This window comes from Macaca nemestrina, chromosome 4, assembly GCF_043159975.1.
Source record: "Macaca nemestrina isolate mMacNem1 chromosome 4, mMacNem.hap1, whole genome shotgun sequence".
In the NCBI taxonomy this organism is placed as follows: Eukaryota; Metazoa; Chordata; class Mammalia; order Primates; family Cercopithecidae; genus Macaca; species Macaca nemestrina.
In genome coordinates, this window is record NC_092128.1 from 131940913 (window position 1) to 131967956 (window position 27044).

Genomic DNA, 27044 nt, shown 5'->3' on the forward strand with positions numbered 1-27044 from the left:
ATGCTTACTGTTTTGATATAATTACTGAGTATAAATTTCCATAAAATCACATTTGAAGCCTCCAGAGAATAGAAAATTATAAACCAGCAAGCATACATCTTTTTGTGGTGTTCCTGGGATTTCTGATCCAAACTGCAATTATCCCAAAACTTATATATTTAGACATTATCCAAAAAGAGAACTTAAAAAATGGTTTAATATAGAGTTTCTCAAAAATACTGATATTGCTGTTTCTCCCAAGCAATGGAAAAGCAGTCAAATGACACATTTTCTTTTAAGCCATGAAAAAGACTTTCATTAACACTGTAAACTCAAAGAAAAAAAAAACAAAAAAACAGCAACAACAACAAAGCACATTACTGAAGGGAAAGTACAGTGCTTGGAAAATTCACAAGAACGGGACAAAAAATTCCCCTATGTTAAAGCGAGAGAAAGAAATGAAGGCTTCTCAGAAACTATTTCCACTGGAGCAGAGTTTCTGGAAGCATGTTTAAAGGTCTGGCTTCCTCCTTGACATTGGGTTCCGTCATTTGTGTCATTTGCTTCATTCACTCCCACCTACCTGGGTGTTTGGCTACTGTCTTCTGTCTCTTCACATTCCAGGGCTTTCTTCACTCCAGACAGGTAATCAAGTCTGGCTTAAAGATAGCAAGACCTGTTTTAATAGAAAAAAATAACATGACTCTTGCTAGGATAATCCGATTACCAATCTTGTACTATGCTGTGCTCAGTAGAGAAGAAAGAATATTATAGAAGACTCTAGAAAATTAATTCCAATTTACTGTTTCGTAATATGAACTTTAGAATATTTAGAAAGCATTTTAAATTTGTGAGTTCTCAGCTCTATTACCCAGTAATACTGAATCAAAAGTCAGTTGTGAAAATTGCATTTTTAAGTGTGGGTAACAATATTTTATGCTATTAAATTTCTGATATTACCACTAATTTAGACTGAAGTATACAGATGAGCTCAAAAAAGGGAAAGATTAATGTTGAGATGAAACATCTTAAAGCTTGTATTTTCTACCTGAACAGATACCCAATTTTTTTCTTTTTGAAGCAGGATTCTGGAACTCACTTACGCAAAGCAGAACTTCCAAAAAAAAAAAACCCCAAAAAAAAACAAAAACAAAAAGAACAATAAAATATTTAATGTAGAATGTGAGTTGTATATTGGAGTTATTCTCACCCAAGGAGACCAGGTTTCTGTAGTTCTCTAACATCACATCCCTATACAAATGCTGCTGAGCAGAGTCCAGGCATTCCCACTCTTCTGGGGAGAATTCTACGGCCACATCCCTGAATGTCAACACTCTCTGAAAAACAAAACATATTTACCAAGTGACCATAGAAAGAATTCTTGATTTGACATCAGGTAAAATGAGAGTAAAGAGAGCTGGTTCTGACTTACATGAGTTACCGAAGTTATCTAATAGGATACTTTCTAGCACAGAAATATTCTCTAATGTATTTTTAACTCTGAGAAAAGATGGCATAAGATCATGAAACCAGTGGATATACAATACTTTTCTTGATGATACTGTATAAAATAAAGGACATTAACACAGGCATGTACATTTCTTAATGCTATATTTGCATAATACAAGATGAGTTGTCTATACTTCCCAAATGGAAACTTCATGGTGAGTTAAAAGCATACTTCTCAAATCTTATTCTCAAATCAATGAACAGGAGATCTTGTTAAAATGTAGATTTTGACTCTGAAGATCTAGGGTAAAGCTTGAGTTTCTGAATTGATAAATAGTTTGCCAGTGGTATCACTGCTTCTGGCCCAAGGAAAATATTTTGTCAAAAATTCACTAAGTGGCACAGCCTAGGTGTTTAGTTTATTTGGCCAATAAAGAAAGATGAGAGCCTTCGTTTTCCATAGGAAGCTATATGCAAAGAGAAGGTAAGAAGAGCTATCAGATTAAATGTGGTTTAATCTTGTTCTTGCACATCACTTGCTAAAACTCCCCAAAGTACCTATTAAAAATAAATAGTAAAATAATTAACCCTAGAGTGAAAAAAAAAGTCAAAGAACATATTTACCAAGTAAATAAATGAAGATCAACTGTATTAAAAGAAATTTGTATCAGGTGCTGATTAACAAAGAAGGATATGACACTACTGTGCTATTATTAACACAAAAAAGGATCAACTTAATCTGAGTCTAGTCATGAAGAAACATCAGTTTTAAGCAAAAACTTAAGCTACAAATATCTCCCATGTTCTGTAATCTCTAATGGTGTGTATAAATAAGTCTTTGTCTTTTTTGGTTAAACTTCTTTTTTTTTTAAGTTCTGGGATACATGTGCAGAACGTGTAGTTTTGTTACATAGGTATACATGTGTCAAGGTGGTTTGCTGCACCCATCAACCTGTCATCTACATTTTAAGTTCCACATGTGTTAGGTATTTGTCCTAATGCTCTCCCTCCCCTTGTCCCCAATCCCCTGACAGCCCTTGGTGTGTGATATTCCCCTTCCTGTGTCCATGTGTTCTCATTGTTCAACTCCCACTTATGAGTGAGAACATGCGGTGTTTGGTTTTCTGTTCCTGTGTTAGTCTGTTGAGAATGATGGCTTCCAGCTTCATTCATATCCCAGCAAAGAACACTCTTTTCTATGGCTGCATAGTATCCCATAGTGTTTATGTGCCACATTTTCTTTATCCAGTCTATCATTGATAGGCATGTGGGCTGGTTCCAAGTCTTTGCTATTATAAATAGTGCTGCAATAAACATACATGTGTATGTGTCTTTATAGAATGATTTATAATCCAATCACAGGATTGCTGGGTCAAATGGTATTTCTGATTCTAGATCCTTAAGGAATTGCCACACTGTCCTCCACAATGGTTGAACCAATTTGCACTCCCAAGAATAGCATAAAAGTGTTCCTATATCTCCACATCCTCGCCATCATCTGTTTCCTGACTTTTTAATGATCACCATTCTGACTGGCATGAGATACTATCTCACTGCAGTTTTGATTTGCATTTCTCTAATGACCAGTGATGATGAGCTTTTGAGAAGTGTCTATTCATATCCTTTGCCTACTTTTTGATGGGTTTTTTTTTTCTTGTAAATTTGTTTAAGTTCCTTGTAGATTCTGGATATTAGCCTTTTGTCAGATGGATAGATTGCAAAAATTTTCTCTCATTCTTTAGGCTGCATGTTCACTCTGATGACAGTTTATTTTGCTGTGCAGAAGCTCTTTAATTAGATCCCATTTGTCAATTTTGGCTCTTGTTGCTATTGCTTTTGGTATTTCAGTCATGAAGTCTTTGCCCATGCCTATGTCCTAAAGCCTAGGTTTTCTTCTAAGGTTTTTATGGTTTTACATTTAAGTCTTTAATCCATCTTGACTTAATTTTTCTATAAGGTGTAAAGAAAAGGTCCAGTTTTTTTTTCTGCATTATGGCTAAACAGTTTTCCCAGCACCATTTATTACACAGGGAATCCTTTTCCCATTGCTTGTTTTCGTCAGGTTTGTCGAAGATCAGATGGTTGTAGATGTGTGGTATTATTTCTGAGGCCTCTGTTCTGTTCCATTGGTCTATATTATCTGTTTTGGTACAAGTACCATGCTATTTTGGGTACTGTAGCCTTGTAGTATAGTTTGAAGTCAGGTAGCGTGATGCCTCCAGCTTTGTACTTTTTGCTTAGGATTGTGTTGGCTATATGGGCTTTTTTGGTTCTATATGAAATTTAAAGTAGTTTTTTTCTAATTCTGCAAAGAAAGTCAAAGGTAGCTTGATGGGAATAGCATTTAATCTATAAATTACTTTGGACAGTAGGGTCATTTTCACGATATTGATTTTTCCAATCCATGAGCATGGCATTTTTTTCTATTTGTTTGTGTCCTCTCTTATTTCCTTGCTTTAGCATACTAGAGAAGAAGTCTCTTCTAATTATTTTTTATTCAGAACTTTCTGAGTTATCCTGGGCAGTAAAGAACATTCTCATTAAATGTGCATTTTTATAAGCCATTTTGCATAAATTTAATGGAAGCTAAACAGTATATGGTCTCCTTCACTGATAATCAAGGACCTGATCCCATCTCAAACAAGAATCTTGGGCATCGACACCTTTCCAGGTTCTACAGCCACAAAAGGAACATTTGTAATGTTGCAGGCTAAATTCATGGTGACAATTTTTTCATGGCTTATTACGACCTGGGATATATGGAATAAAGAGAAGGCTCTAGTATATAAGAAAATAGTATTTCTCAGAGCCCCCTGACTAGTATGAGAATAAAAAGTGAAAAAGGAGTTAAACTGATTAGGCAAGAATATCACAAGTAGAGAAGTAAACATTTGCAAGTTCTACACACAAGATATTTCAGAAGAAAAAGTGGACACAGTCTCTGACCTGACACACAGTCACCCCAGAATAAGCCATTTCTTTTTCTCCTCCTTCTCTGTGATCCCTTCCAGGTGTGATTATCTGCACAAATTAAACCCGTTTCTTGAGAATACACCTTTGAAGCATCAGTGAAACTCCTTCCCTTGAAACCACTACACCCACAGGCAGAAGGACCTAGAATTGCAGATAAAGTCTGCCTTTGTTTGTCCTTTATCACAGGAGAGGTTCAGAACCAGTAAACTCCTGTATAAAAACAAAATGTGAGTTCCCCCTTTCCAATACTCACTGCCCTTCTCTGCCACAGATGCCAGCAATTTCTACTGCAGCAATGGGAATACGGGTCGCATTGACCTGCCCCTACCAAACCCAAGCAGAGCAGTCTCTATGATCTTTATTTGGGACTAAAACTAAACTCACCTCTCGTGAATGTATCTGAAAGCACTCATGGTTGACCCTGGGCTCACCTTAGCCTCACATGCAGCACTTAATTCAAACAACATGGCTGCAGGGGAAGTGGAGCAAGATGACTAAATAGCACCCTCCAGCAACCATCCCCGGAATAAAACACCAAATAGAATGACTACCAAAATAAGCATCTTCATAAGAGCAAAACTCTGGGGAGTGGTCACAGGACCTAGTTTTAGCTTTAGCATCACATGAAAGAGGCACTCAAGAGGGTAGACAAGAAAGCCATTCATTGCCAACAGCACCCCTCCTCCATTCCCGGGCAGTGCAGCTTGGCAGAGAAAGAAAAATCCGTGGGCTTACAGAAGAGAGAGCACAGTGATTGTGAGACTGCAGTAAAACTCAGTGCTGCATGTCACAGCAGAAAGCAACATAGGGCAGAATTCAACCAGAGCCTACAGATGAAGCACTCAGACTAGCCATAGTCAGAGAGGAAGTGTCCATTTCAGTAATCAAAACCTGGGTTTCAGGTAGCCCCATCACCATGGGCTAAAGCACTCTGGGGTTCTAAATAAACTTGAAAGGCAGTGTAAGCCACTGGGACTGCAATTTCTGGGCAAATCCTGGTTTTGTGAGATGCCAACTGGGATGGCCAAGAAAGTGCCTGCATCATCCTTACCCCAGGCACAGGCAGTGCAGTTCACAGCTCCAGGAGAAAATCTTTCTTTCTACTTGAGGAGAGGCGAAAGAAGAGTAAAGAAGACTTTGTCCTGCAACTTGGACATCATCTCAGCCACAGTAGAATACAGCACCAGAAAAAGCCCTGAGGGCCCCCATTCTAGGACTTAGTTCCTGGGTGACAGTTCTAGACATAGCCTGGGCCAGAAGAGAACACACTGCCTTGAAGGGAAGATACCAGTTCTGGCAGATTCATCACCTTGGGCCACGAATAAACATCAGCAGTAACCAAGTAGTATTTGCTGCAGCCCCTGGGTGGTGAGACCCAGTGCAGTGCAATCCAAGCTGTGGCCGCCATGTGGAGAGACTCCTGCTTGAGGAAAAGAGAGGGAAGAGAAAAGAGACTTTGTCTTGAAGCTTGATTACCAGCTCGGCCATAGTGAGGTAGCAGTAACAAGATAGCTCTTGAGGTCTCTGATTTCAGGCCTTGGCTCCTGGATGACATTTCTGGAACTACCCTGGGCCAGAAAAAAACTCACTTCCCTGAAGCAAAAGAAGCAGGCCAGGCAGAGTTCACCACAAGCTGACTGAAGAGCCCCAGGGTCCTCACTGGATATCAGCAGTAGCCTAGCAGTACTTGCTACGGGCTCTGGGTGGTAGTGACCATGAGGAGTGGCTTCTTATGCTTGAGAAAGGAGAGAAAAGAGTAGGAAGGATGTTGTCTCATGGCCTCAGTGCCAGCTAAGCCGCAGCAGAATAAGGCACCAAGTAGATTCCTAAGGTTTCTGACTCCATGTTCTTCCTATCAAATGGCATTTTGCTCTCCCCAGCCTAGGGTGGGTAACAGAGCTCACTGCTTTGAAGGAAAGGACATGAGACTGGCTGGATTCACCACCTACTGACTGAAGAGAACTTGGGTCTGGAGTGAATATCAGCAGTAGCTAGGTAGTGGTCACTCTGGGCCTTATGTGAGAGCCAGTCCTTTGTTGGCTCTGGGTCTGACTTAGTGTAGTCTTAGTAATGGTGGCCACAGGGGTGCTTGTGTTACACCCACCCCAGCTCCAGGCAGCTCAGCACGGAGACAGAAATTCCATTTATTTGACAGAATGTAAAAAAACAGAAAAAGAGTCAGCCTGGTAACCCAGAGACTCTCTTGGTTCTTACCTAAGACCACCAAGGTGGTGCCTCTACAAGTCTCCAAGCATCACCGTGTTATTCAGGTTGGGGTGTCCCCTAATGCAGATATGACTGCAATGATCAAAGACTTAGACTATAACACTCAATTCCCTTTGAATAATTGGAAAGCCTTTCTAAGAAAGTATTAAAAAGCCCAGACTGCAAAGATTAAAATAAACACCTAACTCATTAATGCCCAGACATCAATGAACATCCACAAAAATTAAGACTATTCAGGAAAACACAACCTCATTAAAACTAAATAAGGCACTAGTGTGTAAATCCTGAGAGACAGAGATATGTAACCTTTCAGATAGGAAATTCAAAACAGCTGTTTTGAAAAAGCTCAGCAAAATTCAAAATAACAACAAAAAAATTCAGAATCTGATCCAATAAACTTAACAAATTGATTAAAATCATTTTGAAGTATCAAGCAAAAATTCTGGTGCTTCAAATGACATTGAAGAATGCATCAGAGTCTCTCAACAGCAGAATTGATCAAGCAGAAGAAAGAATTAGTGAGTTTGAACACAGGTTATTTGAAAAGAATAGCCTCGAGAGGGCTAAGAGTTATGGCCTGCAAGAGGTAGAGAAAAAGTTCTGGGTGGAAAGTCTATTCAAAGGTATAACGAGAACTTCCCATACCTAAAAAATTAATATTCAAGTATAAGACGCTTATAGAATACTAAGCACAATTCACTTAAATATGACTACCTGAAGGTCTTTAATAATAAAACTCTCAAAGGTCAAAGATAAAGGATTCTGAAAGCAGCAAGAGAAAAGAAACAACATTCAAACAAGTACCAACATGTTTGACCATGGACTCTTCAGTGGAAATCCTACAGGCCAGGAGATGGTGACATGACATACTTAACATACTGAAGGAAAAATCTTTTATCCTAGAATAATACATCCATCAAAAATATATTTCAACTATTTTTTAAAAAAGAAAACTGATAAACAAGCTGAGAGATTTTATTAACCGCCCCAGACCTGTCCTACAAAAAATGCTAAAGGCAGTTCTTCAGTCTAAAAGAATAGGACATTAATGAGCAACAAGAAAACATCTGGTACAAAACTCACTGGTAATATGAAGGACACAGACAAACACAAAATTTTCTAGCACTGTAAATGTGGTGTGTAAACTATTCATATTTTGAGAAGACTAAAAGATTAGTCTATACTTAAAATTATTAAAAATAACTCTTTCTTTACCTCCTTTTTAAGGCCATAACTCTTATATTTCTACTTTTGAGGCTGTTATATTCAAAATACTAACTACCACAAGTTTAAAACATAGACAGTATAATAAGATATAAACAGAAACAACAAAATGTTAAAAAGTTGGGAGAAAAAGTTAAACTGTATTTTTTATTAGTTTTTCTCTTTGCTTGTTTGTTCATTTTTACAGCAAGTGTTAAGTTGCCATCAGTTTAAAATAATGGGTTATAAGATGTTATTTGCAAGCTTTGTGGTAACCTGAAATCAAAAAACTTACAATAGACACACATACAGAAAATCAAAAAATAAAACATACCACTAGATAAAATCATCTTTACCAAAAGAAAGGACAAATGGGAGAAAAGGAGAGAAAAAGAGAAAATACCACAACAAGAAATCCGATAACAGAATGGCAGACATAAGTCTTTACTTATTAACACTGAATGTAAATTAATTTAACTCCCCAATCAAAAGACATAGATTGGCCAAGTGGGTAAAAATAAAAACAAGACCCAACAATCTGTTTCCTACAAGACACACACTTCACCTATAAAGATGAAGAAAGACTGAAAATGAAGGGATAGAAAAAGATATTCCATGCAAATGAAAACCAAAAAAGAGCAGGAATAGCTATACTTACATTAAACAAAACAGATTTCAAGAAAAAAACCATAAAAAGAGACAATAAAAGTTATTATATTATAATAAAGTTGTCAATTCAGCAAGAGAATATGACAATTGCAAATTTATATGCACCTAACACAGAAGAACTCAGATATATGAAATAAATATTAGAGCTAAAGAGAGATCAATCCCAATACAATAATAGCTAGAGATTTTTTTTTTTTTTTTTTTTTTTTTTTTTTTTTTTTGAGACGGAGTCTCGCTCTGTCACCCAGGCTGGAGTGCAGTGGCCGGATCTCAGCTCACTGCAAGCTCCGCCTCCCGGGTTCACGCCATTCTCCTGCCTCAGCCTCCCGAGTAGCTGGGACTACAGGCGCCTGCCACCTCGCCTGGCTAAGTTTTTTTTTGTATTTTTAGTAGAGACGGGGTTTCACTGTGTTACCCAGGATGGTCTCGATCTCCTGACCTCGTGATCCGCCCGTCTCGGCCTCCCAAAGTGCTGGGATTACAGGCTTGAGCCACCGCGCCCGGCCCTAGCTAGAGATTTCAACAACCCACTTTCAGCAGTGGACAGATCATCCAGATAATAAAACCAACGAATAAACATTGGACTTAATCTGCACTGTGAACCAAACAGACTTCATAGATATTTACAAAGCATTTCATCAAGAAGCTACAGAATACAAATTCTACACCTCAGTCCCTGGGTTATTCTCAAGGATAGACCATATGTTAGGTCACAAAATAACTCTTAAAATAATCTCCCCCCAAATAAAATTATATCAGGTATTTTCTCTGACGATAATAGAATAAAACTAGAAATCACAGAAAAAACTTTGGAAACTATACAAACATACAGAAATTAAAACATGCTCCTGAGTGACTGGTGGGCCAATACAGAAATTACGAAAAAATTCAAATGTTCTTGAAAAAAATGAAAATAAAAACATAACAACACTATGAATAGAGTGAAAGAAGTACTTAGGTTTATAGCAATAAGTGCCTACATCAAAAAAAGTTTTTAAAAAATCTCCAAATAAACTATTGATGTATTGTATAGAACTAGAAAAGAGCAAACCAAACCCAAAATTAGAAGAAAAATTATAACAGAAATAAATGAATATAAAACAAAATATGAAAAGATAAACATAATGAAAAGTTAGTTTTTTGAAAAGATAAACAAAATTTGCAAAATGTTAGCCCATTGGCGAAAGGTTTGAGACTCAGGGTCCCATGGTGTTGGAATTACTTTCAGATCTGAAAATGCCAAGTGCATTGAAAGATGGAGCTGGAATGGCTGATTGCTCTGCTGTGAAACTATTTTTCTAGAAATCTGGCTGAACTGCTCTGGAAGGGACTGTATATCACAAATAGGCAGAGAAATATTCTGCCTGCAGACTTTCGGGCAAGCCAAAGAGAGAAAAGCCTCTCTGAACTAAAGCCTTGTGCATACATCCTATGTTTATATCCTGTTTGGTAATTCTGTACAGTGTTTTTAAAGCATAATTGAAAACAAAATTATCTCCAACCTCAGAGACACACTAAAATGGTAGAAGAAAATTGTTTCATTACATAATTAAACCAGAATGTGATATGCATCATAGGCAATCTGCTGAGATTACAAAAGCAGAAATAAAAATCACCATATTTAGTCTTTAAGTAGAAGACTTAACAGCATAATCTGTCATATATAGTTTATCCTAAATTAAACTGGTAATTGAGAAGGCTATCTGTATATTGTGTATATTCAATGAAAATTTAAACTGGCTATATTCAAAAGCAAAATAAGCTTTCCTTGGCTTCATAATATTTTATGAAGTTACCTACTGTCCAACAGAAACATAAACCATTTATATTTCAAAGCAATGGTTCCCAGGTCCTAGAGAAAGACATTTCTAAGTTAAAAAGACTGACAAAGTCCTATTTACCTATGTAAATGATTTACATGTATTTAATCGAGACACAAAATAAATTTATGTATAAAAATTGTTTAAAATATTTTTAAAAAGGAGAACAAAATGTCTTCTTTTATCTTCAAGTTGGATAATTAAGTCTGGTATTTCTAATTTTTATTTGCCCTTACAACAGCCAAGTCTAAGGCCATGACCTTCAACTCATAGACCTCTGATTTCTAGTAGGCATTTGAATCAGGCACCTGAGGAGTGGCATTGGGTACAATTTTTCACATGAAAGAGGGTTTGGTAAGGAAGTAAAGGCAGAAGAAAGATGCTATGAAGAACTGTTAATCTGAAATAATTTGAATAATCAATAAACCCTCAACATCCAGTTCTAGAGTTTATTCCAGTGAAAAGCTAGAAACAGTCACCCAGGAGACAAAGGCTCTAGTGAAATGAGATGAGTACTTCATAGCTGAAACTTGAGTTCTTATTTCTACAGGCAAAAAAACAAAGAAATTTAACAAGATTACAATGTTTTCTATACAAGGCTGGTTTAAGATTTACAAAAACTTCATCAGTTACAGTGTCTTTTTCCTCCTTTTTTTTTTTTACAACTGGTTTTTCTTTCCTTTTCAACCTAAGAGTGTATTTAACATTTCACCTTAAGACAATGCAAGAGCCGGCTGGGTGCGGTGGCTCACGCCTGTAATCCCAGCACTTTGGGAGGCCGAGGCGGGCAGATCATGAGGTCAGAAATTCAAGACCAGCCTGACCAACATGGTGAAATCCCGTCTCTACTAAAAATACAAAAATTAGCCAGGCGTGGTGGCACGCGCCTGTAATCCTAGCTACTCAGGAGGCCGAGGCAGGAGAATCGCTTGAACCCAGGAGGCGGAGGTTGCAGTGAGCCAAGATCATACCACTAAACTCCAGCCTGGGTGACAGAGTGAGACTCCAACTCAAAAAAAAACGTAGGTAATACAATAGCCATAGGTAATAGGTTAATCTATAATGAAAGTCAATAGTGAAAAGAAAAAAGGTCTTCCATGGGGCACTTCAGCCATTTACAACACCTGACAAAAGAATACAGATGTGGAAGTAGGTATAATCCATAGACAGAAAAACAAAGGTGACAGCTGCCTTGTTACAGCTGCCTGTCATATTACCCAGATCTTGTATTTACATTCCTTTAAGGCCTGGAATAATTTAGAGTATCAAACAGCTTAAATTTTGAATTATTTAGTTTTACAAGACCTATGGGCAGGGGACAGTCCAGAGTTAGTAGAAAGACTAATTTGTGCTACAGATAGTGGCTTAGAAAGAGTTATGCTCTGGTTTATTTCTGTGTCGGTGCAAGTAGAAGAGGCTACATTCAGGTGACTCAGAAGCGCAGTTGAGTGGATGGACCAGGTTGTTGCCACAAATTCAGGGTCTGAGGACAGGGAAAAGTTTAAAGTCCTCTAGGCACTTGTGTTTGGCTGAAAACTCTAGGAGCAAAGAAAATGTGGTTGCAATTCTTGAGCATGGAGATTGGTCCTAAGAGGGGTGTGAGCACATTATTATGTTGTGTGCATGTGTCCGGGGGGCAGAATCGCATACTGGTAGCTAAATGGGAGAAGGAATCTGCCCTCATCACTCATTTCCTATGTGTCCTCAGTTCCTGTTGATCTTGGGAGAGACATGCAATCTCAGAAACAATTCACAGTGTGACAGTGTGTGTGCAGTAGAACAGAACCCCCCTTTTCTGAGACACCTGGAGCCTCCCTTCAGCCCAGGGCCTGCCTGACACTTGCTGAGTGACTCACAGGCAGCACATGTCCTTGGCTCCTCTTATTTGTTGTAGATGATTGACCCAAGTGTCAAAAACATAAGCAAAACAACTCCATTTTCTTTTGAGTAATCCAGGGCACACTGTCAGAAGTTATTATAGCATGAGCATGAAGATGTTTTTATCCCAGATTTGTTGGAAAATTTACAAATTAAAAAAAAAAAAAAAACCATCCAGGCTAACACAGTGAAACCCCATCTCTACTAAAAATACAAAAAATTAGCTGGGAGTGGTGACCGGCGCCTGTAGTCCCAGCTACTGGGGAGGCTGAGGCAGGAGAATGGTGTGAACCCAGGAGGCGGAGCTTGCAGTGAGCTGAGATGGCGCCACTGCACTCCAGCCTGGGCGACAGAGGGAGACTCCATCTCAAAAAAAAAAAAAAAAAAAAAAAAAAAAAATTAACAAATCAGCCACAATGGATATGTGGTAGGAACACATGGAAGCTTTTGACAATTATGCTATGAATCCATATTTTATAATATATAAGATATAAAGCAGAATATAACCTCATTAAGAAATCAGATTATGTTGTTTTCAAATAGTTTGTGTGTATGTGTTTATTATGAATGTTTGTACTATAAATACACTCACTTTTAGGTATTTACTTTTTTTTTTTAAAATGAACTTCTATTTTAAGTTCCGGGTCACATATGCAGATGGGCGGGTTTGTTACATAGGTAAAGGTATGTCATGGTAGTTTGCTGCACAGATCAACCTATCATCCAGGTCTTAAGCTCAGCACCCATTAGCTGTTCTTCCTGATACTCTCCCTGCCCCCTGCCAGGACCCAGGGTGTGTTGTTCCCCCAATGTGTCCATGAATCTCATCATTCAGCTTCCACTTACTAGTATGAGAGCGTGCAGTGTTTGGTTTTCTGTTCCTGTGTTAGTTTGCTGAGAATAGCAGCTTCTAGCTCCATCCATGTCCTTGTGAAGGACATGATCTTCTTCCTTCTTACAGCTGCATGGTATTCCATGGTACATATGTACCACATTTTCTTTATCCAGTACACTGTTGAAAGGCATTTGGGTTAATTCCATGTCTTTGCCATTGTGAATAGTTTTTTTGTTTTATTTTTAAAACAGTGTACTGCTTAAGGTTAATTAAAAATACATTGTAAAAACATACTTTGAGAGCATGAACCTACTGAAATGTAATTGTAAGTGTTTCATGCTCAACAAACAACTGTAGTTTAATATTTGTTATAAATAACTCTGTTGGCTGTGTTTCAAAATTTCTTATCTAGTATTTTTTAAAAATGTTTATTACTTCAAATGAGTGACCATAATATGGTAAAGATATAGATTTCAAATAAGAAAGAACTCACAGAATTTACACGTTTCAAGGAAAATGTCACAGCTATAATTGGTTAGAATTTACACAAAGGCAGATGTCTTTAACCAAACATATATGACAGAAAACCAGAGCAAAACTGTGGTTTGCACCAGGCAAGATAAGGAAAAAAAGAAGGAGCTAAAGAAGGGAATCCTGATAAACAGTGTGGGTAACGACTAAGATTAGGTGGCCCTAGAAAGGCCTTATTAAGAATTAGGAGGTTTTTAGTAATCAGTAAAGAGTGACTAAGTAGCTTGTAAAGAGTAAACAGAAAGACGTACATTTTTTGCAGGATTAAAATGCTGATGCTCCTACTAAATGAACTATTATTTAATCTATTCCAATAATTGACATATTCTTATTACTGCTATCTCAGTTAACTATAGTGATAAATATTTTAATTTTCAAGTCAGGATATTACTGCCTCTTAACATACTCAACAATAAAATAAATAATCTGTTATGATTTGTTTCACAAATGAGCTGTGAGACACAAAGAGCCTATGTAACTTACAAAAGTTGACTCTAATTGTGGGGTTAAGTTTCAGGCCCTTTTTTAAGCCAACTTCCTTCTCTATTAGATGTCTTTTGTCACATTCTCAGTCATAATTCTGGAAATGTCTGTCTTCACTCCTGCTCACACTGTATTTTGATGTCACGAGTTACTATCTTAACACTTCTTAGAACAGTGCCTGGCATATTGTACATAGCATTATCAAATGTAATTCCCAAAGGAAAAAAATAAAAACACAATTTCTATTTGTAGATGATATAATATACCTAGAATCCCAAGGGATTCAACAAATATCAAGATTTAGCATAGTGGCAGAAAATAAAATAAACCTGTTTATAAAATAAATATAAAAATCAATGTTCTGTCATATTGAGATACCACTTCACACACATGACAATGGCTATTACACAAAAAACAACATAATCCCTAAAAGAGCAAGTGGTATAAAGAAGAGGGGGAAATTAGAATGCTTTTTAACTCCTGGTGCAAATGTAAAATGGTGCAGTCACTATAAAAACAATGTGGACATTTCTTGAAAAAAACAAACATAAAATGAACATTCTTCTGTTTAGAACACAGAATTATATGATCCAGCTATTTCATTACTAAATATATATCCAAAAGAATTAAAAGCAGGGGACTGAAGAAATATTTGTATGCTTGTGTTTATGGCAGCACTATTCACAATAGCCAAAAGCTGGAAGCAGCCCACGTCTTCAGCAATGAAAAAACAAAATGTGGTATTTATATGCAATGAAATATCATTAAGTCTTAAAGGGGAAAATAAATTTGACACATGCTGAACCTTGAGGACATTATGCTAACTGAAACAAGCCAATTCCAAAGGAACAAATACTGTATGATTCCACTTACATAGTTTACCGAGAATGGTAGAATTCATAGAGAAGGAAAGTAGAACACTGGTTTAAGACAGTGCAGAATGGGAAATATGTAAGAGTTTTAACTTTGCAAGACAAAAAGAATTATGAACATTAATGGTGGTTATGGTTGCAAAACAGTGTGAATGTACTTTATTGTCACTTTATGTACACTTTTTTTTTTTGAGATGGAGTCTCACTCTGTCTGTCGCCCAGGCAGGAGTGCAGTGGCATGATCTTGGCTCACTGTAGCCTCTGCCTCCCAAGTTCCAGTGATTTTCCTGCCTCAGCCTCCAGAGTAGCTGGGACTACAGGTGTGTGCCACCACGCCCAGCTAATTTTTTTTTTTTTTTTTTTTTTTTTTTGTATTTTTTAGTAGAGACAGGGTTTCACCATACTGGCCAGGCTGTTCTCAAACTCCTGACCTCATGATCTGCCCACCTCAGCCTCACAAAGCGCTGGGATTACAGGCCTGAGTCACTGCGCCCAGCCTATGTACACCTAATAATGGATTAAAATGATAAATTCTATGTTATGCATATTTTTCCACAATATTATTTTTAAATAATTTTTATATAGAAAACCAATGAAAATTTAGCAAATATAATGAGGGGGGAAAAATGACATATGCTACAATAAATACATCTAGGAGAAAATTTTTAAAAGATACATAAAACATATAAAAGAACAACCTTAAAAGACGTTAAGACACAAAAATCACCTAAAAATTTTTGTAACATCCTAGAGACATCAATTTTAACACAATTTTAGGTATTTAACACAATAGACAAAAAGTTGATGAAAAAGGCAGTTGGCTCATAAATTTGAAAATATAAAAATGGAAATGTACACCAAGACTACAAAGATATATCTATTTTTGGGCCGGGCGCAGTGGCTCAAGCCTGTAATCCCAGCACTTTAGGAGGCCGAGACGGGCGGATCACGAGGTCAGGAAATCAAGACCATCCTGGCTAACACGGTGAAACCCCGTCTCCACTAAAAAATACAAAAATTAGCCGGGCGAGGTGGCGGGCACCTGTAGTCCCAGCTACTCGGGAGGCTGAGGCAGGAGAATGGCGTAAACCCGGGAGGCGGAGCTTGCAGTGAGTTGAGATCGCACCACTGCACTCCAGCCTGGGCAACAGAGCGAGACTCCGTCTCAAAAAAAAAAAAAATCTATTTTTACCTCTCAGCTATAAAAATTCCACAATATTCAGTGATGCAGTAAAAAGCAGACACTCCTGTGCAATCAAATTAGAAGAGAATATACAAAATGCCTAAGCATTAACTTTGAACCCTGGAAACTCAATTCTGTGACTATACCATGCAACAGAGTTTTATAAGCATCAAAGAAATATTTCTGAGGTTATTCCCTGTGACTTTGTCATAGCAAAATAACAGAGCAGCTATGTTTATTTATAGGGCAAAGGGTGAATAGTCTCATACCACCATCTACATTAGAACACTCAGCAGCCATTAAGACAGAAGAGAGAGGCCGGGCGCGGTGGCTCAAGCCTGTAATCCCAGCACTTTGGGAGGCCGAGACGGGCGGATCACTAGGTCAGGAGATCGAGACCATCCTGGCTAACAGGGTGAAACCCCGTCTCTACTAAAAAATACAAAAAGCTAGCCGGGCGACGTGGCGGGCGCCTGTAGTCCCAGCTACTCGGGAGGCTGAGGCAGGAGAATGGCGTAAACCCGGGAGGCGGAGCTTGCAGTGAGCTGAGATCCAGCCACTGCACTCCAGCCCGGGGACAGAGCGAGACTCCGTCTCAAAAAAAAAAAAAAAAAAAAAAAAGACAGAAGAGAGAGATCTCTGTGTGCCCATATGGCGCCTCGGTCATAGCATACTGTAAAGGGTTGTCAGTGTGAGAATGCAATTACAGCAAGAAACATATTAGTCTCTACCCCAGCAAGTTTAATTCCTGAGATTCTAAGCAACCTCATCTTTCTCTCCTTTTCTCATCTCAAACCTGAAGATGAATTTTTCTTTCACTGCATAGACCAACCAGAAACTGAAGTGTGCTTTCAGACATGGGTGGCCATTGAGGGAAGGCTACCCTCGCATCCAGGGCATGGCTTTTCTTGCAAGCAGAAGCCAGCCCAAAACACCTACTTACTGAGAGAGCCACTGCATATACTAATTCCTGCTGTACATCTGTGCCTCCTCCACAGAGCCTGGCAGCTCATGGTTAGGGTATTTATGCCCAGATGGGTGTTCCAGAACAGCTTTTTCCCCTACTGCTTCCATCCGTGTGCTGGATACACATAATCTATTAACAATGAGAAATTAGATATAACTTTTTTATCTGATTCATGTGAGTAACCTCTAAATTATTAGGCCCAGAGGCACAGAAATGAGGAAGCAGTCATGTCCCGCCCACTCCCTGTATTAGTCTGTTTTCATGCTGCTGATGAAGACACACCTGAAACTGGACAATTTACAAAAGAAAAAGGTTTAATTGGACTTACAGTTCCACATGGCTGGGGAGGCTTCACAATTATGGTGGAATGCAAGGAGGAACAAGTCACATCTTACATGGATGGTGGCAGGCAAAACAAAATAAAACAAAAATGTGTGCAGGGGAGCTTCTCTTTCTAAAACTATCGGATCTCATGAGACTTATTTGCTATCAGGAGAACAGCATGGAAAATACTTGCTTCCATGATTCAATTACCTCCCACCGGGTCCCTCCTACAACATGTGGGAATTCCAGATGAGATTTGGGTGGGGACACAGACACACCATATAATTCTGCCCCTTGCCCCTCCCAAATCTCATATCTTCACATTTCATAATCAATCATGCCTTCCCAACAGTCTTCCAGAGTCTCAACTCATTTCAGCATTAACTCAAAAGTCAACAGTCCAAAGTCTCATCCAAGACAAGGCAAGTCCCTTCTGCCTATGAGCCTGTAAAATCAAAAAGCAAGTCAGTTACTTCCTAGATACAATGGGGGTAAAGGCACTGGGTAAATACAGCCACTCCAAATGGGAGAAATTGGCCAAACAAAAGGGCTACAGGTCCCATCCAAGTCCAAAATCCAGCAGGGCAGTCAAATCTTAAAAGCTCCAAAATGATCGCCTTTGACTTTATGTCTCACATCCAGGTCACACTAATGCAAGAGGTGAGCTTCCATGGCCTTGGACAGCTCTGCCCCTGTGGCTTTGCAGGGTATAGCTCTCCTCCCGGCTGCTTTCATGGGCTGGCATTGAGTGTCTGCAGCTTTTCCAGGTGCACGGTGCAAGCTGCAGTGGATCTATCATTCTGGGTTCTGGAGGACGGTGGCTCTCTTCTCACAGCTCCACTAGGCAGTGCCCCAGAAGGGATACTGTTGGGGGGGGGCTCTAACCCCACATTTCCCTTCCAGACTGCTCTAGCAGATGTTCTCCATGAGGGCCACACCCTTGCAGCAAACTTCTGCCTGAGCACTCTGGCTGGGGAGGCCTCACAATCACGGTGGAAGGCAAGAAGGAGCAAGTCATATCTTATGTGGATGGCAGCAGACAAAAAAAAAAAAAAAAAAAAAAAGGGAGAGAGAACTTGTGCAGGGGAACTCCTGTTTAAGAAACCATCAGATCTCATGAGACTTATTCACTATCTGGAGAACAGCATGGGAAAGACTTGCCCCCATGATTCAATTACCTCCCACCAGGTCCCTCCTATAACATGTGGGAATTCAAGATGAGATGTGGGTGGGAACACAGCCAAACCATATCACTCCCCATCTACATCCTTGAGCTTAATAATTATTTCTTGAAGCTACTTGCTATGTGAAGTCTAGACTTATTGATGCCATGAGTAGCTATAAACTATTCTGCCATCTTAGACAACATAATTCATAGACTGTAGTTCAACTGAAAGGAGCTGGGCACATTCCTCAGCCCCGGGCTCAAAACTCCCTGAGCCTAGTACAAACACATCCCATCCTCCCATCCCACCACATACCGCCATATATCTCTCAAACTCCCTGAGCCCAGTACAAACACCACCTGGAAAGTCTCCGATAAGGAGACAGCCATTCAAGGTTACTGAAAGCGCGGGAGCCAAAAGGAATTTCTTTGTTCCCCTGCAACTTTCGGGCTATAAAAAGCAAACGCTCACGTTGTTCGGGGCCAGGTTCGAATGGAGGGACCAGGTTCGAACTTGTAGTAAAGATCCTTGCCGCTTGGCTTTGACTCTGGACTCTGGTGGTCTTCTTTGGGGAACAAAGAGTCTGGGCATTACACAACAACATACAGCTAATCACTAATCAATGTTATTTCTGCAAACTAATGAGAATTCCTGACAACACTGGCCAACTGCTTATTCTGCTTCTTACTTTATAAACCGTATTAAAAAGGCCAAAGTTCGTATCTTAGGTAACATTCATCTGAGTCTTTCAGGAAGCTGTCCTCACCTTGGCTCAAATAAATTCTTTAAAATTTTATTTTTTGTTCCTGCTTCTTCCTTTAGATTGATATTTCTGGTGCTGTGAGCAGGATTCAAAGAGACACCCCCAGCCATCCAACATCCCTCTTGAACTCAGAAACTAGCCAATGAGAAGCCCTTGTATTCTTCCCTCTCCCCGTACATCACTGAGTGTAAGGGGTGAGTCCTACTGAATTCAAATCTCCCTAATAGTTCATGAGGTCTAGATTTTGCTTGAGCTGTTCTTTTCAACCCTCACTTTCTAGAAAAAAAGATTTCCATTTTTGGCTAAAGGTAGGAGATTTCAATTTCAGTGTTTTTTAACTGCTTTGTCTGCTTCTGTCTCAGGATAGAAAATCTGGGTCATAATATTGGCAGTCTAGCACTGGTGGTTTTACTTTTTTTGTTCTAAAATTAGGTAACATGCTTTAAAAAAAAAAAACAGCTGTTTTCTATTGCTTCTAATTTGAACTTGACTTTTTATTTGTGACCAATTCCTGTTAGCTTCAAACCAAAAGGTGCATGAGAGTGAAGTTTCTCATCCCAAAGAGAAAAGGCAATTTCTTTATCTGACTCATTTGGGTGCTCTAGGCAACTAGAGACTTTGTAGAGATGTTAGGATGATTTTCAGTGATGTGTACCAGTCTCACAGGGTCATCCCAAAAGAAAAACACCTGCAGAGACTTTTAGCTAAGCTGGAAGGTAAACATAAGCATTGCTCACCCAGCACTATAATCAGCAACTCGTGGGTTGCACCTTGAGGAGTGATGCTCATACACAGCACACTTAGACCTGGTACACTGCTCTGGCCATGATCACCTTTGAAAAGCTTCTGAATTATGGAACACTGATCATCAAAACCATTCTTTTCCTTCTAGGTAACATCCCTTAGAAATGTAAGCTGAACTTATGTATAATACTTGTGGAGCTTCACCTTGCAAATGCCTAGGTAAATGGACCAACATGACTTCAGATGACCCCAAAATGCAATGACAAAAATGAAGGTCTTTTGACATTTCTAAATTAACATCTTCCCATGCACAAATGGAAAAGGCAGGTTTTAGAATGAAATTTAATGAAAGGCCTTCTTTCTGTTTTGTCTGGCTAAATTCTAATAAGAGATTTCAAAGTAAATTTTAAGAGGGATCTTTTGCTTTCTAAAAAAACCTTTTAGATGTTCAAACTGTCTGTTTGACTTTGCTGCAGGGTTTACAATACAATACTTTAACTTTTACCAGTCTTTTCTCAGTCTCCCGGAAATGTAAATCTTACCATGTATTTGAAATGTTAACATCCAGAGAATTAGCAAAACAACATTCCAGCTGAGATCAAATTGGAAAAAATTGAAGTTTTTTAGACCAAATCTCAAAATGTTATTTCTTAGTGAATATCTCTAGCTTAAGCAAAAAAAAAAATTATATACATGATAATAATTTGTTATTATTTTATTATAACTTTTGACCTTTTGGAGTGCACATTTGTAAACCTTTCTACTCCCATAGACAGCTGTTCTTCTCCTGTTTGACCAAACATTTCCTAAAATCTTGTGTCTGGCCTTTGTGAGCAGATGGTAAGCTGAGAAGCTAAGATACTAGAAAATATGGCCTGAAAATATAGATTGCACCCCATTTGCAGTAAGTTGTTCTTAGGAGAAGTTTTCGTTATAGAATAGCTACAGTTTTTTTTTTGTTGTTCTTTCTCTGAAGTTTTAAAGCCATACAGGGTTTCTTGGATTTGGCCTCATGAATGTTTGTGTTGGTTTTTAGTCACTAGTTCAGGTGTGTCTTCAATTTAAAATTTCAGTTTATGTTTAGAGTGTAATGGAAACTTTTGTTGTTTTGTTTGTTTAGTCTTCTCTTTGGAATTAAATAAAACCATATACTGTGGTTTGGAAAAAAACAAAACTACTCAAAAATTTCAAAGAGAAATTTTTTTAATATTAAATATTTTAAATACAGCTTTAAATAATAGTTACTCTAGGCCTCCAGTAAACAAAAATGCCCCAACTCCAAAATTCCTTCTTGATGTAAATTTTAGAAAGAAAAAGACAAGAAATGTTTTCCATTTACCTGGGTAAAATCTAATTTTAAAAAATGTAAAAGCTCTATGCTCAAAAGTCCATTTATTTAAAATTGACAGTCAGGCTATATATAATACACACACACACACACACACACACACACACACACATATTATATATATATAAATTTGCAGCCTATGGTTTTCCCATATAAGGTCTTCAGTCAACTGAATTTCTCTCTCCCTAAACTGGTATCTGTATGTACCTGTTTCTTCGCTTGCTGACATGATTTTTGCCAAAGACAATGTAAAACTTTACTGGCTGTTCAAAAAATTGGCTGCTTCTCAAACTGTCTCCTCTAGAATTATTCCATTGACTTCTATCTGTCTCATCTTCCACTTGAAACCTTTTGTCACTGTGAAGGACACCTAAAGAAAATTTCTAGCAGCCTGGGACCCCTTGAAGAACACAGATAAAGCACCATAGGCTTCTCCTTCTTTGGTGGGGTACCTCTGTTTTTCCTCATGAAGCCCCCAAAGTTGTGGGTAAACAGGTTTTCTGGGGATCTGAAGCTCTACTTCCTTTTACAACGAACTCCCTCTCTAGGCCTTTTAGATACAAACATGAGTAAGTTATATGTTGTGTCTATATGTATGTATATATCTATAAATGTGTTTGTATATTATCTACGTGGTACTGAATTAACTTAAAGATAACTGCTCATGAATTAAAAAAAAAAAGCCCAAATATTTTTCAAGAATATGTGAATTGAGTAAATCTTTTGGTAAATGACTAGTTTAATTGTTGGTTTAATAAAAAAACAATGTCTTCTGACCTCTCAGCAAATATGTACATATTTAAGTTTATTGCTTTTATGATACTTGCCCAACACAGTAACATAAAAATGGATAATGGATAGTTTAACTTCAGATGAGGGTATTAGTCTAACGTTTCATGAGATTTTACAAAAACGATTAATAATAAAGCAGATGTAAATGGGACAAAAGTTTATAAACTTACAATACTAATTGTTTTGTAATGTGTTCAGTTTCTCAAATCTTTATGAAAACTATACTCTTAGAATGTTGCTAAGCTTCATTAAATAATGGCTATTCGTTAAACATCTAGATTATCTCCAAATAAGATAAAATGCTAAGATACTAATTTTTAAATATAAGTTTAAGCTAAACATTTTTGGTGTCTTCACAGAAACCAAAGATACTTAGATCTGTTTAAGTATGTCCTATTCCACACTAAAAATGTTTCCATTTAAAATCCTATGTTTCTAAAAATTATAATATATACATTTCTAAATGTTTAGTACATGACTAATAGTTAAAATTGCTTACTTCTCAGGCTTTCACTATAAATTAAGATTACTAAAAATTAAAATTCTGGCAAATATATGATAACTAAAACTATTGTTAAAGAGGGAATTTTACATACAGAGTGTACCAGGAAAATAATGTATGTTTCTTGGTGAAAAATTTTATTTCAGAAAGAGACATGAGGATGTGTTTTTTCTTAAAGGCAATTTTGCTGAGCTTAGAGGTTATTTAAAGGATACATAAAACTGAAAGAATAAAAGATAAAGAAAATGAGGTAAACTTGATATAGAAAGCTGGAGAAAGAGAATAAAGAAAATTTTAAGGGGTTACAAAAGGTTTATAGAAATCTAATCTTGTATGGTCAAAGCTGATTGACATTGAATACATCTGTTTATAAGGTTTTCTTAAAATTATCTTTAATAATAATAATACAAAAACAAAATTTGATTTTCTCTTTTAAACAAGATTTTTATGAAGAAAAAGATTTACTCCAAATTGGTTGGAAGGAACCATATTAGATTTTCTAGGCCAATACCTGTGCCGCTAAATTGAAGGCCAATGTCTTTTAGAATATTTGGTCATCGCCCTCTCTATATATAGCTCTGAGAAAACCCAGAACTGGACAAATTCTAACTTCCGCAGGCTTGGCCACCAATCTGTTTTAGATGAAGATTATTTGAAAAAAATCTGCTAATTATCTCCTTAGCTTTCAAAAAAACAGCTTCATGCATCTTATTGGAAAAAATGCTTTTGCCTTGGTGAGGTGTCCCCTCCCATGAACATATGATTAAAAATATTCATTTGTGTTTTTTAATCTTTCAAGCTCTAATGATAAAATCCATTATACAATTAATGAAAAACTAAGTTGAAATAAGTGAACATATATATTCCAAGGCGACAAACACAAGAAGCAGTGCTGACTAGAACACAGATGTAATAGACTCATGTGTCAGTCACTCGAGAGAGTCTCCCACCCCCATTCTGCTCACTAAAGTATTTCATCATCACTCTCCCAAAAGACACTGCACTTGCCCCCTGTGTGGCGGATGTGTATTTTGCTTTGCAAATTTATACACTCCCTCACTAGGGTGGATCTTTCCTGTACTTTGGGACAGTTATTCTCCTTCACAAGCCTGAGAGAAACCAGAGGGCAAGATGCATTTGTGCCTTTTCCCAATACCAGCACCTGATTGGTTGACCACCAATGTGTCTGCAAGAAATCAAAGCCAGGGTTGAGAGGAAAAAAATTACAATGTTAAAGCAGTTAGCTTTTTAGAGGAAGGGTGTATCAGGAAACTGCTCTCAGCACAAGGGCATCCAGCTGCTCCCCTGAGAGGCTCCACCCAATACCTCCGGCTCTTCTGTGAAAGGAGATGACCCAGGGGCTAGTGTTTGCTAGACACTCCAAGAGACATGGTCCTTGTGGGTGTCTTGCATCATCCCCAGAAAGTTGTAACACCTGGAACCAGGAAAATAAAAGGGAGTGGCTGAGGACACATGACCCTGCAAAGGTTCCAAAGACATTCTGGGAAGGCGCGCGTGCCTAGAGAAGATGAGAGGAGATGTGCAGAGTGTCAGGTGATTACTCTTTGCTTTCCTGTCATGTGAAATGTTCACAAACAAATATATTAAAAAGAGCCACCTACTGCTCTGTTAAACAAAAATTAACAATTAAAATGCCACGTCCGTTTTAAAATGAAATAAAGCACTAATAGCTGATAATGTGATTTGGAGAGGGATAGTTGGCATTTGGGAATGTGGGAAAGAAATTGGAAACGTAGAATTTTCTACAGTCCCTAGAACAGTTAGGCTGGGAGAAGTTTTGGATTTGAGACCCTGCTTGCCAAACATTTGAAAATTGCAGAGAAAACCAACGACGCTGTGGGGCATTAAAATAACTAAATAGCTGGCAATTAGGCTGAAGTGGGTATGGTGCTCTGGGATTCTGCCTAAGGAAACGTAACAATGTCGAAGAAATTTCTTGTAAATTACTAACTTTGAGAAAAAAAACAAAAAAAACTTAGGCTTAACCACCCACAAGCTGCCAATAAAGCTCTAATTACATAACCAGGGCATTTCCACTGGACAGGTGCAAATGCAATACGTAACTGGAACCAATTAAATATTGAATCTGGTTTGCTTCCTCATACCGCTTACAAAAGCCTTTTGTTCCAAGTCCCTCCTTTAAGCCCCCAAACAACAAACCATAGCTGGGTGTTCTCTGATCCATAAATTGCTGTTTGTGCAAATAAGTTGTTTGTATTAATCCGTTCCGGCATTATAGTAATGCCGGAACTGGGCAATTTATAAGAAAGAGGATTCACTGGCTTATGGTTCCACAGGTTGTACAGAAAGCATAATACCAACACCTGCTTCTGGAGAGGCCCCACCCAGGAAGCTTAAAATCATGGTGGAAGGTGAAGCAGGAGCTTGAAAAGGCAAGGGGGGTCGCTATACACTTTTAAATAAGAACTTCAGGGAACTCACTATTGAGAGGACAATACCGAGAAGAATGGTGCTAAATTGTTCAAGAGAAATTCGCGCCCATAATCTGACCACCTTCCACCAGGCCCCACCTCCAACATGGGAGATTACATTTAAATAGGAGGTTTGGGCTGGAAAACACATCCAAACTATCCTAAAGATGCCTCAATTTAGGCTAGAGTGGTGGCTCCTGCATGTAATCCCGGCACTTTAGGAGGCCCGAGGCGGGCAGGATCACCTGAGCTCAGGAGTTGGAGACCAGCCTAAGCAACATGGCAAAAACCTGTCTCTCCAAAACAAAAAGAAAAATACAGGCGTGGAAGCGCACCTCTCCAGTCCTAGCTACTTGCCGGGCTGGGGTGGGAGGATCATCTGAGGAGGGGGAGGCTGCAGTCAAGCAAAATCTTCCCACTGCACTTTAGCTTGGGCACAGAGTGAGACACTGTCTCAAAAAAAAAAAAAAAAAAAAAGCCACAATTTTTTATTCCTGAGACGGAGTCTCGCTCTGTCGCCCAGGTTGGAGTGCGGTGGCGCTATCTCGGCTCACTGCAACCTCCGCCTCCCGGGTTCAAGCGATTCTTCTGCCTCAGCCTCCCAAGTAGCTGGAGACTACAGGCACGCGCCACCAGGGCCAGCTAATTTTTTTTTGTATTTTAGTAGAGACAGGGTTTCACCATGTTGGCCAGGATGGTCTCATCTCCTGACCTCGTGATCCGCCCTCCTCGGCCTCTGAAAGTGCTGGGATTACAGACGTGAGCCACCGCGCCCGGCCCACAATTTTTAAAAGGAGAAAAGAGGGACTGGGGATCCTACTGCCCACTGCTTCTTCCACGGAGGAACTCCAGACCCTAAATGAGGATTCTCCTCTTATGACTCTCCCATCGTCCCCGCACAGTCTGGAGGAGACTGGGGATTGCCGCAGAGTGCCCAAAAAGGGCCCCTGGATGGGGAGAAATTGGCGCTGATGGACAAAATAAGACGCTCGGGTTCTGGCTGTTGGCTCAGCCCCTAATCTGCGACGGAGGGAAGTGAGGACTGAACTGTGCCCGTGGGGACTCAGAGCTGCAGACTCCAGAACCGACCACGAGAAGACCCAGCTCCCACCGCAGCTTGCGGTTCCGGCTGGATTCAAACAGCCTCTTCCCGCTTCTCGGAACACCCACTCCGCGCACTCACCATTCCCCAGCCTCCGGATGTTCCGTCGTCCTCCCTATGAATCTTCCAGTACCTGCAGGTCACGGGATAACAGGAATAGAGTCACCGAGGAGCTCCAGGATCGGAGAAGGTGGAATAGTGCAAACAGGAACTCGAGTCAGAGCCCTGAAGTTAGGAGAAAAAAACCCTTGCCATCTTGAAAACGCCGCCTCTTCATTTCTTGCTGCGCAGTGGATTGGACAATTTTCACACTAGCGCCATTGATTGGCTGGGGCTCTTGCCCTCACCCATTTATACCCTGATTGACAGAAGATGTAGTCAGATACTGGGCTGAATGAGGTAAGACTGACCGACTTTTTGCCTGCTGCATTTTCAGGCAGATTCCTCCCTGTGTTGGGGGCCTGGCCCTGCGTAAGGGACATTTGTATTTAACCATACCTATAAGATTATATCACTTTCTGATTATATTTACGTGTGTGCATGCGTGTGTGTGTGTATCACTTTCTGAATTATAGTTATGTGTATGCTGCAGGACCTGTCTCAGCATCCTGTCTTTCCCTTTAGCTGCAGATCAAACTCCTCCAGGAGATGCAGCTGACAATTATCACCTTCAGTCTGTGAAGCAATTTTGGGTCTCCTTCCAATTAATGGAGTGGCTCAGTAAGACTGAGAGGTGAGGGCCTAGCAGATTGGTTAGAGGGGCCACTCACCCAGGCCTCCCA

General features: G+C 39.0%; 1 pseudogene; it reads right to left on the bottom strand.

Annotated features, from left to right (window-relative positions):
- Nucleotides 1-548: 548 nt before the first annotated feature.
- On the bottom strand, nucleotides 549-26471 carry LOC139362934 (zinc finger protein 736-like; annotated as a pseudogene).
- Between the last annotated feature and the right edge of the window lie 573 nt (nucleotides 26472-27044).